The 13093-nt window shown below is 31.8% G+C and overlaps 1 pseudogene; it reads left to right on the top strand.

Annotated features, from left to right (window-relative positions):
• The window catches only part of LOC131856867 (ADP,ATP carrier protein 1, chloroplastic-like), a 42692-nt pseudogene extending 35698 nt beyond the window's left edge, over window positions 1-6994 (top strand).
• Window positions 6995-13093: the final 6099 nt, after the last annotated feature.

The raw sequence follows: 13093 nt of genomic DNA, 5'->3' as shown, positions 1-13093 counted from the left end.
TGTAGGCCACAATATGACCCCTTAGGACACCATAGGACCCATAACGACCCAATATGGTGTCATAAGGGGTTGTATGTTGTCCTTAGGGGTCATATGGTGTCCCATGACCCATTAGAACACCATATGACCCCTAACGACACAATTTGGTGTCTTAAGGAGTCGTATGGTGTCCTAAGGGGCCGTAGGACACACTATGACCCCTATGGACACCATATGACTCATAAAAAATCAATATGGTGTCATAAGGGGTCGAATGTTGTCCTTAGGGGTCATATGTTGTCCCATGACCCATTAGGACACCATATGACCCCTAACAACACAATTTGGTGTCTTAAGGGTTCATATGGTGTGCTTAGGGGTCGTAGGACACAATATGACCCCTTAGGACACCATAGGACCCATAACGACCCAATATGGTTTTATAAGGGGTCGTATGTTGTCCTTAGGTGTCATATGGTGTCCCATGACCCCTTAGGACACAATATGACCCATAACAACACAATTTTGTGTCTTAAGGGGTCATATGGTGTCCTAAGGGGTTGTAGGACACAATATGACCCCTTAGGACACCATAGGACCCATAACAACCAAATATCATGTCTTAATGGGTCATATGGTGTCCTAAGGGGTCGTAGGACATAATATGACCCCTTAGGACACCATATGACCCCTAATGACACCATATGGTGTCATAAGGGGTCATATGACCCATAACGACACCGTATAGAGTTGTAAAGGGTCACATTGTATCCTAAGGGGTCATATGGTGTCTTAAAGTGGTTATATGACATAATATAACCTCTTAGAATACAATATGACCCATAACAACATAATTTAGTGTCTTAAGGGGTTATATGGCATGCTAAGGGGTTGTAGGACACAATATGACCCCTTAGGACATGATAGGACCCATAATCTCTCTCTCCCTCTCCCCTAATCTCTCTATCTCTCTCTCCCTTCCCCCCTATCTCTCTATCCCCCTGTCTCTCTCCCCGAATCTCCCTCTCTCTCTCTCCCTTCTCTCTCTCTCTCTCTCTCTCTCTCTCTCTCTCTCTCTCTCTCTCTCTCTCTCTCTTTCTCTCTCTCTCTCTCTCCCTCCCTTCCCCCCTCTCTCTCTCTTGCTCTCTCTCTCTCTCTCTCTCTCTCCCTCCCCCCTCTCTCTCCCTTCGCCACTCTCTCTCTCTCTCTCTCTCTCTCTCTCTCTCTCTCTCTCTCCCTCTTCCTAATATCAAATACTAATTTATTTATAAATTAATATATTAAAATATTATATATTAATATATTAATAAAAATAGATTAATTATGTGCAAATTTAGTTAGTGAATTTACTTATTAAATTCAGATATCTGATTTTTGTTGTACAATTTTCAAATTTCAAATTTTGGGTTGGGAATGCTTTGGGATTTGGCTTGGAAGTGACAAGCTTAGAAAGTCAACTAAAGAAATGTGTTTTTCAGTATTCTTTGATTTTCCAGACTTTACACTAGTGGCTAACGACTTTTTTGTAGCCAAAATTGATAAAATGAAAATGGTTTTATAAGGACATTCTTAGCTTTCCAACAATATAAGGCTTGTCTTATTTTGACTTTAATAAATAATTATTATTTATTTTCTAATTTAATTCTAACAATAGTCCTGATTGATAGACTGATTGAAAAACACTCATAACTTTCAAACAGCATAACATTTTTTGAATCCAAAACATGCATCACATCCTATGCTTTGTCTACTATAGGGAAAAATTAAAAAAAATTGAATTTCATAAGGTTTTGACCAAGTTAAGGTGGTCATACGTAGGAGTTCCTGAATTTCTGAAAAGCTCTAGTAACAAATTCATAAATAATTATTTACTTTATTAAAAATTATAAAAAAAATATGTGTCACATCCGGACATGAGTCTAATAATTATATTATAAATATTATTAAAAAAATTTATGATTTGATTGTGATCAGGGTGGTCAGACATACATCTACTTCTTATCTTTTTCCTAAAATTTTAGTACCACTGCATTGAAATTTGAAATTTTCATCAAATAGGATTTTTTTTTTTCAAAAAACAATTAGTAGCCTAGAAACTAAATTCAAATTTCTATAGATTCTCTTGTTACATATTTTAAAAATAATGTTCACAACTTATTCAAATTTTTATGTCAAGTTGCATAACTCTGATTTTCTGAAATTTCATTGCCACTTAAGGGCCTGTTTTGGCACACCATGATCCTACACATACCCTGATGTACGATCTCTTTGTAGATCATGTGAGTGTGGTTATGGGATTATCTATCTGCAAATAAAGTTATAATCATATGTAGAGGATTTGGTCGATCATAGGTGATCGAATTGAGTTTGTGTAAGAGGTTTTTAAGACCTCTGACATTGAGCTTAACCGGAACTATACTCAAGCATAGGAGATGTTATTCTTGCAGTTCAATCTTCTTTTCAGATTGTAGTCCGAAGATTTTTGTAGTCAGTGAGGTTCCTTTTGTGATGAGTAGTGCGCTCTAGGTTGTTGGCCTTCCTGCATGTGCATGCCCCCTATATGTAATATTTATTCATCTGATTAGTGGATAGATATTGTGGGTCTCCAATCCCACTGTGGTTTTTCCTCTTTGAGGTTTTCCACGTATAAATATGTGGTGTTATGGTGTTCATCTTTGTGGTTGCGTCATTACTTATTGTCATCTGCTTTTATGCATATCGACTGTTGAGTTGTTGTGTTAATAAGAATCATATCGACAAAACACTGATTCACCCCCCCCCCCTCTCAGTGTTCTTGGATTCCAACAGAATGCCTAAATTTTTATTATTAATTACTCATTTAATGTTTTAAGTACTTTTTGAGATGATTGTTACAAAAATTCATGAAAGAGGGAATTCATATGTAGAAGTTGTGAGATTTTTAAGTTTCAAAAATGAAGGATGAATTTAAATTAATTATAATTATTTTTTAATCAATAATATAGAAACATTTCTTTTTCCATTGCATATAACTCTAAATCAACTTTCCAACGCCTATAAAAAATCAAGATTTTGATAAGAAATGTAAAAGTTATGCCCATTTTACTAAAATGTGTTCTTCTAGATCTTTCAAACTAGATATCTATTTTAAATGGATATCCATTTTGGAAAACATGACATCGCAATAATGATGTCAGGAAACATATAATCATTAATAATGGATATCTATTAGTAATAGATGCCCTTTTTTATGACATAATTTTTTCCCTCCAATTTTCCCAAGCAAGATTGCTTTGGGATTTGGCTTGGGCATGCCAAACCTAAAAATTCAACACAAAAATGTGTTTAGAAGTACTTTGTAGTTTTCCAGACGATGTGGTTTAAGACTTGTTCCTTTACCTAAAATTGATGAAACGAAACTTAGGGTTTATTAAGGAAATTTTCATCTTTCCGCCAATATAAATTATGTCTTATTTTGAATTTAATAAATAATTCAATATATAAACTTAGGGTTTATGTCTTATGGTTTACTGACATTTTTTGGACTGCCTTTGGAAAGATTTTTGTTGGTGAATGATTCATATTTAGATGTAATATTCTATACGCATGCTTTTCCCTTGTCTCACCTAAACTAGATTAATTTTTATACATTTAATTATTTCTTTTCCTTTATTATTTTAATATGTTTTGAGATAGTTGTATTGTAAGAGATTTATTGAACTATTTAGCCATGTGGAAGCTAGCATATTTTATTCTTCTTTCCTCGAGTGTTGAGGAAGATGCATGAGCCATGTGCAAAGGTAAATTAGTCTTGTATAAAACAGACTTAATTTGAAAAAGGATCCAAAACAGTTTTCAAGTTTTGGGTCATGCATTAAGGCACTTTATATGGGTTTATTTTATTTATTATATTATATTCTTTATGTTAAGATAAATATCTTAAATATATTTATTTAAGAATTTGCAATATTTTTTCTATCATGTATTAAGATGCTGGGATGTATCAATTAAGTTATTTTAATACACCATGATTTATGCATAATTTATGCATTAGTGCATCTTAAGAAGTGGATAGTCATTTCCTATTATATATGAATTTATTTTATTTATTACATTATATTAGTTCCTTCCTGTAGGAAACTATAGGGGAGGCAACGATGCTTAAATTGTTATTAATTTGTTTACATTCAGAATTATTTGCATAAATTTGTTTCTGAATATTTGTTAGGTACAAGTTGCATATGTTTTATGCAAATTATTGATTTGGTAGTGTTTCATTGGCATAGAAGATGGTTGCCAGAAGGGTTCCCAGATACCAATGGAAGAGAACACACATAAAACTATGTCTATGTCAATGCCTTGCAGGTCATTATTAGTATGGCTAGCAACAATGGAATAACGAGGATTTTCAAGAACAAGATGGCATCCGTTCACCTAGCCACATGTCTTGAGTGTGCTTCCATATTTTGCATACTCATCTCGATGTGGTGAACACCGAATAAATAGGGAGTAATGTACCTCACTCATTCATCGCCCATTAATTCATTCAAATATGCTAACCCAAGTCTTTTTCTCTGTCACTCTACAATGCCAAATATTACATTGTCTCCCCCACTAAAACCTAAAATTCAAGGTAAATTCAGCTCACGTTTTTGCCATTTTATTTTATCTAAGTTTCAAGCATTCAAAAATAATGAAGATTTAACATTTTCTTTGTATCGTTCTTTGTTAATTTTTGTGTTTTTGTTGAATTTTAATAGTTGGTCGGGTTTTTCTTGTGCATTCATTGTGTTGAATGTCTGGATCTGGTATTTACAATGTTTTTGGTATAATAAATTATACAACAAGAGAAACCACATTACAATCACACTTCCCCTTTAATTTGAGTGCACCTGATGGATTGCTCACATGGTTCAAACTGGGGCCTCATTTTCACTATGATGACAGGTAAATAATTTTTATTTCTTCTCTTCCAAAATGTCTTGAGCCTGGAAATGCCCTGCACCCTTCATTTACTATGCCAATTCTTCCAACCTGCATATGCATAGCAGAGGATATTGGCAAAGATTGTTAATTTTAGCTTTACGTCTGCCAACTGCATTTATTTAAAAGCTGCTAAAGATTTTTTAAAAAATCCATTTTGTGCATATCGAGAAATCATTACATTCCATGAGAGATGCCTCTCCAAGGTTTCTCTTCTTGTTATATAGTTCACATGCCACATGTAAGCTTCTGCATCCACTCGCACATTGCTTTGAAGAATTGTGTAAACAATTTATTTACATCTCTTTGAGACATTTTGTCAAATAGTATGGCACAACCCCATTTGCATTTCTGAGGGATTTTGTCAAACAATTTGTTTACATCTCTTTGTGAATTTTGTCAAACAGATCGCTTGACTTGTCTATACTCCACAGTATGGCACAACCCCTTTTGCATTTCTGAGGGATTTTGTCAAACAATTTAGGTGTTTAGTCTATGATTACACATTTTGCACACATGTCTAATCTGGCACTTGCAGTTACAACATCTGACAAATACTTATGTGAGAGCAGAGTATTCAAAGCCTTGATAAGGATCGAGCTATGTCTGCCTCAGTTTGAATGTAGTTGCGATTGATTTCCCTCACTGAACAACATCTTGATAAAGCCATTATAAGTTCAACATGTTAAAGCTTTACTACAGCTAATGACTTAGATTGGTATAGGGGTTGTACAAGCTCATCCTTATTCTTATTATCTAATTACTGATATATTCATTAATAACATGCTAAATTTTATTGCATTTTTCTTCTCTTTTTCATTTGCATATTCTATAATGACTAGAAACCACTGTTTAATCCTCTAATACTATCTTCCAATGCATTCTGGGTTTTATTCTTTCTAATGTCAGGTAGTGTAGAAAGTTAATCTACCTACCTACCTACCTTGAAATTTTTAGTTCCTTGAACCATGCTTACACTTGTGCTCACACCCTTTACGGTCCTTAGTTACTCATGGCCTTGCACAACCCAACTACTCTACTTGTACTAGCATTTTGGTTTTTCCATATAAATCTAAAATAAACTTCATTGAAAATTTGTGTGAAAAATAAACATCAAAAACTATTTTCATAAAATTTCTCATGCTCTTTGCTTTCTAATTTATACAGTAGAATAGAACCCTATCTCTGATTACTTGAGGACCACAACATCAAGCCATTATCTCATAAATACTTTTTACGCAAAGATTGTCTGCTTGATTTTTGGGACATTTTTTGGCAAATATGATTTTAGATATTTTTTGTTTCCAATAGTTTCCAAGTCCAAATGAGTACTCTGCCTTCATAGGAGACTTTTCAACATGTACAGGAATAACCACCTTCTCAATGATGTTGTTAAGGAGAGTTATATTTTGCAAGTATGTGTGGGGAGTAGTAGCTACCATTACACCAATGGTGCTACTTGCCACATGAGTAGCCTTCTTTGGTCTTATACTCTGTGGGGAGCCACTTGCTCCTATAATGGGTAAAGTAGCTTTGACACCTCTTTTGGTAGCAGTGTATGTTGGGGCACTCCAAAATATTCTCAGCAAGAGTGCTAAGCACATTTTGTTTGATCCTTGCAAAGAGATGGAATATATTCCTTTTGATGAGGATACCACGTTAAATTAGTTGTCTTCAAATTACAGAGCTTTGTGTGCTTACTATTTGCATTTTCATTTTTCTGGGTTTACAATGAAGTATACAATCATACAATAGCATGTATTAAAATAACAATAGCACCAATTATTTGAAATATTGGCCTCTAGAATCCGTTAATTTTTGTGCCTTATCTGATGACTTTTATTACTATATCAATCCTCTGCTTATAGATAAAGGGCAAGACTACAATAGATGTTGTCTGCACAATCCCCTTGGAAAATCTGGAGGTATGCTGATTGAACAATTTTTTATTTTAACCTTTGGTTCCCTTGCCAACTCTACTCCCTACCTTGGTGGCATATTGCTAGTCATAGTGTTGTCATGGTTAGCAGTTACAAGATCATTGGACAATTAGTTCACTCCATTGGTCAAGAGTTGAGAGGTCGATGCCTAAAATGCAATATTGCAAAAAGGGTTTTGTACAGATACATAGATATGTTTTGATCTTTCATCCTATTTGGTCTTGTATACATAATTGTAGGGGTAAAGTTAGAGCTGATCTTAATAGACATCTAAGAGTTTCAAAATATAAATATGTTTCTTTCTTCCTTGTTTACTTCTTCTACTCTTGTTTTCGATAGAGTTTTCTCCTCTACTATACTTATGTTGGTGTCGTTCTTCCATGATGAATAGTAGGGCTAGTATCAACACTCCTTTCCTTTTCATGAGTGTGGGGCAAAACTATGGTGACTACTCACTATAGGGACATTGGATAGGATATGAGAGCCTCTATTTCATATAGTTGCAAAATAATTCATTTTGTTAGGTTCGATATGGTGTAGATTCCAGTCAGGATTGTTATCATTGTAGCCCTCAATAATATGTATTATTTGTACCTACAGATATTAAGAAATATAGTGATATTTTATTTCTGTGAATGAGGTGTTTAGTTTTATGTATTCTATATTGCATGGAAAAAAAAATGCTTTGGTGTATTTCATTCATTGTCTTAAATGTTGTGAAATATTAGATATAAAAGGCACTTTTACAATGCACGATTATGTTGTGAGTTATTTAATGTTAGCTTGCTATTCATTAGCAAGCAGAATAATACAGTATGGTATTGCTATTATACAAAGTCACATAGGTCAATGTTAAAAATTATGTGCCAAATACACAAACAAATCACACAACACCAATACTCCAGACTCAGCTAGCAGTCCTTTCACTTACAAGGATGTCTATTTTCATGTATACATAAACACATCATGCAACAACAACCAGAACTATTTTTCCAGCCTTTGGCAGGAACTTCGCTTCTTGCAACTCTTATTGTTTATGCTAAGATGAATATCTTAAATGTATTTATTTAAAAGATATCCAATGTTGATGTGTTTTAAATTTAATATAATTTTGAGATTGATATTTATTAATTTTTTTAGATAAATGAATTTAGAATATCTATATTGTTATTTTTTATTTTTTTTCTTAATATTAATATTTTATAAATTTATGTTTGTTTAAATTTATAAATTAAAATAAAATTGTTTTATTTATAAATTTAATTTTACTATTTTTATAATATTGTGTGTGTGTGTGTGTGTGTGTGTGTGTGAGTGAGAGAGAGAGAGAGAGAGAGAGAGAGAGAGAGAGAGAGAGAGAGAGAGAGAGAGAGAGAGAGAGTGTAGCATAAATTTTGGTTGTCAACAGGCCCACCAGATCTTATAATGTACTTATGTATTTTTAAAAATTCTGAAAAAAAAAATTAAATCATCTATGTATAAAAGATTCTTAAAGTATACAACTATATATCCCAAGATGCCTTACTTAACAGACCTCATATGGCATTATCAAATTGATTCCTTTTATCACCTAAATATTTTTTTGTAAAATTTGAGGTCTTATAATCATCTTATGTTTAATCTTCCACTATCAGTGAATGTCCTTCATTTCCAACTTTGTCCCTTTGTGCTCAAGGGAGTGAATAGATTAAAATTCATCAACCAAAGAGAACTTCATCAAAAGGATCATCCATTCCTTTTAATTCTTTATAACTATAGGTACCTTTGTATTAGCTACAATATTAATAGGAGAATAGATCCACATAGAGTTAGAAGGGACCTGGGTACACCCTTCTAATTTAGCATATCTCTTGCTAGTACAAAGAAATCTCCTAATCTACCTCTTTGCCTAAAACATTCTCTAAAATGTATGGCTATCTAAATCTAGTATAGCAATCTTAGAAGTCTCCTTCAATTATTGTGGGAAAATAGTAAGGTGATGAGATTCAACTCCATTTTACCAAGTACATAGAGAGGAAAAATTTGTGGAGTATTTTTTGAGAAGAGTAATCCAATTCGTGTTTGCAATCAAATTGGCAAAATTTATGTCTCCTTTCGTCATATGAATTCCAAGCACTATTGAACTGAATAATTACTTCTTTATTATTACATTGTCGATAGAACTCCTTGAGGATCCATATAATGTGATTTTCTTGTTGAAAGGAAACCACCATCAAACAAAACATTATTTATATTGCTTCAACTCATATTAAAAAAAAAAAACGATCCAATTCTAATAACCTTTCCTCATTATAACCTAGGGAGAATACAAGACCTTCTTATAGTAGTGAGAATCCATAAGACCATATATATAATAGAAGCAACACCAAAAAGTTATACTTACATAATCCATTTTTCCACAATGATTTATTCAAACAATGTAGATTTGGATAAGCAATATGCAAGGAGTCTATGATTTCTTGGCTAACATCCTAGAGCTTACCAAAATAATTCCCAATAGCCTTATATCAAGATGAAACTAGTATTGTAATGACCAATATTAAAGATGGATTCAAAGAAGAGTGGAAGAGGATTCTTTAAAAAGATAAAAGGAGGGATACCAAGGTTTCAAGTTTAAGGTATAATCTTCACCAAATTAGTTTTTCTTAATATTTTTTTTAATTTTATTGATTTTGTACCTTTTTATTTTATTTTATTAACTTTTATAGTTTTTAAAATTTATATTTTTGGGGGGTGACCCATGTAGTATAGTGGTTAAAACACTTGCTTGGTGAAACCACCACCAAGTTTCAAATCCTCATTGGGCCACTAGGCTTGCAAGTTTGATATTTTCGCTGGGTTGGTGTGCTCATGTTTCGGCACCTTAAAAAAGTGCCCATTACCGATCAAAAAAAAAAAAAAAAAATTTCATTTTAATAAATTTCAATAAAAAACAACATAATTTATTTATTTAAATATTTGTGTGTTCTCTTTTCAAAAAGTTAAATGAAAATAAAACAAGTTTATTAGTATAATAATTTTTTGTGTACAAAATTTTTTCTTAAAGAGATTTATTAATAAAAATTGTAAGGATTAAAAAAAAAAAATACATTATGAAAAAAAGAAATCAAAATGATAAAAATATGTATGAAATTAATGAAAATAAATGATTATAATTACTACCATATCCATATTTAGAATAATTTGCATAAAATAGCTGAAAGATAATCTTATCAAATGGCCTCATATATGAGTTGAATGGGCACCTAGGAAAGGATGCCTCTTGACTTTTTTAGATAGATATATATTTTTAAGATAAGGTAGCTAGTAAATAATTTTTTTTTAAATATACAATTAATTATTGTGTATTCAAAATATAACAAACATATATTTAAATATATGGCTTACATATTTTCTTCAAACATGGCTAAGCTTATGTAAAGATGGAGTGTAGAGTTGACATTTTAGAGAAATGGTGAGAATACAAAGATTTTTTAATGTAGATTACTCGACTATTCAACATTTTGTACCACTATGGGAAGGGACATTTTATTGATGATAAAAAAGAACTTATTCAATGACCATGTTCACAATATTACAATCTTGGAAGAATTTGACATGAATTTCATTGACAGTACAAAGAGTAAAATGTATGGGAAGTTCATTAAAATGTATGGGACGTTTCTATGGCCATATCTAACTATGACTATCAAGTTGCCACTACAAATATTAGTGGATTCTCTAATGAGAATTTTTGAAGTACAACAACCTACTTCATGAAAGTATGAATCTATTTTCAGCATGCCTATTAAAATGTAACAGAGAAAATTTATTAACAAAAAGTATTAATATTACGAAAATTATATTTCACAGAAAGGAAATTAAAATAATAAGAATATATTAATTTAAAAAATATAAATTAATATATTTGTTAAAATAGTTTAAATATCTTAAATACATTAGCCTCAAGAATTTTAGGAATATCATTCTTAATATTTATATATTGAATTTGTTATGTAAGATATATAAGAAAATATATCTACATATTGATTATTTTAACTTTAATTTAAACTATTTGATTAAAAAAAATACTTTTATTGAAAAGTTATTTTATTTGTTAATAGTAATGCAATAAATCACATAAACTATATCCAAATTTCTAATAATCTAAATGAAAAAAAAATTATGCTTTAACTTTTATTTAAATAATTATTTTATCTTTCATATAAATATCATTTGTAGCATCTATATAACTAGTAAATAGATTCAAGACTAAGGAGGGTTCTTTAGTGAGCATGGTGTTGTTCCCCCATCCTAAGGCTAAGAAGGGTAAGAAGAAGATCTCTTCTAAGAGGAGGGTGCAGTCACGTTCTTGTTGGACTAAGGATTTGTATACAAGCAAGGAGTAGGTTGTAGACAATGATTCCCCTATGGTTGATCAAGTGAAAAAAGTTAAAACTAGGGAGGTTCACCAACTTGATATATCCAAAGGTAAGTCTAAAATGGATGATCATAGGGTTGAATCTTCACATTTTGGTGAACTAAGGAGAGGGAAAGGCTCTATTTATGGTTTGGCCAATAATATGCAAACCCCTGATCATGTGCCAAAGATGTAGGGGAATGTGGAACCTAGTGTTCTTGGAGAGTTTTCTTTTCTTCCTGCCAATAGGGAGGAAGTTAGTGATATTAATGGTTTATCTCGGGAAGGTATTCTAGGGAATTTAAACTTGCTAAATGGTTCTTTCATGAAATCAATCATATTAATGTTAGGCTTAGAATCTTGAATATGAATATTATGAACAATGCTTAAATGGGAATGTGAGAATTTCTCTTCCCTTGAGTGAGTTAAAAAAGATCCAATCCTCAAAGAATGCAATGGCTAATGATATTTTTCAGTTGAAGATTGATTATGTTGAAAAAGTCACTAGTTTTGAAGAGAAGTTGCAATAGGTCAATAAGAACCATGATACTATCTGCAAGATTAGTCAATGTTCTATTTAGAATAGTGCGGAGGGGCTAAGGATTCTAACCAATAAATTTCACGAGCTCAAAGAAGATCAATTGGTGGATAGCTTCGTAATAGAGATGCAAGATGAAGGTTGTAGTAAGAAAGGCAAGGGTAAAAAGGTTGCCCTTAGTGAGGAACTTGGGCCTCTTATCTCTCGAAATAGAAAAGGAATTAATAAACTTTTCTAATATGCAAAAAAAGCTTTCTTGATGAGGAAATGGAAGTTGCACTAGTATTTTAAAGAATTAGTTCAACAGTTAAAACACTTGCTTGGTGAAATTGCCACCAAGGTTCAAATCCCCATTGGGTTGCTATGCTCATAGGCTTGGAACTTTCACTGGGCTGGAATGCTCATGAAATTGAACAAGAATAGTGTGCGGCACCTTAAAAATTTCCCACTACTGATAAAAAAAAAAAGAATAAGCATTAGATGTTTTAGTGGTCTATTTTTTTTGCTAGTTTTCGGCAATTTGTTGGTTTTTTTTGTTGTTGTTGGTTGGTTGTGTTTCTTTCTGTCGTAGCATTTTGTATATAGGATTTTAGGTCCCTTCAAAACCTATTTATCCTTTAATCAAAAACTAGTAAATAGATTCACAAGTATGTTAATAGTAAGTAGAAAGATAAAAAAAAGACATGGATATTGTATTTTAACATATACTCAAGAATTATTTTAATTTTCGTGACTCCTTTACTTCAACTTTTATTTCATGATTTTTCTATAATAATAAAATAATACAACACATGAAAACAATTATAAAATATTTAAAGGAAAAAAATTCAAACACATAATTCAATATACTTTATCATGCTAATTTTTCAATTGTTTTTTTCTTAATTAGGTAACATGATTAATAATATGTTAATTACTAAATATTAATTATTTGATTGTAAATGGTTCTCAAATTCTAGTTAAGGGGTTTTATGTATATGGTCATGACATGAGGAATCCTTGTTCTTAAATATATCAATCTAAAACACTAAAAAATATTTAGATATATTTCTCTCTAGTTATTTTATTTACTTAAAGTGTTTTTGAAATTAAAAGTAGCAAAACAAGGGTGTTGTCCCCAAAATACAAAGAGAAACTACCCAAGGCAGCACTTCCACAACATACAAACATACTGTCATAAAAACTTAACAAATACAAGCAAAAAGAATAACCTGCCAAACCAACAACCCAAACTTGACTGAAGGAGGGGAAAAAGTAACCAAGCCTTGACAAGGA

Source organism: Cryptomeria japonica, chromosome 7, assembly GCF_030272615.1.
Source record: "Cryptomeria japonica chromosome 7, Sugi_1.0, whole genome shotgun sequence".
Taxonomy (NCBI): Eukaryota; Viridiplantae; Streptophyta; class Pinopsida; order Cupressales; family Cupressaceae; genus Cryptomeria; species Cryptomeria japonica.
Note: the sequence above shows the minus strand (reverse complement) of the source record. Positions and strands in the feature narration are given on the sequence as shown.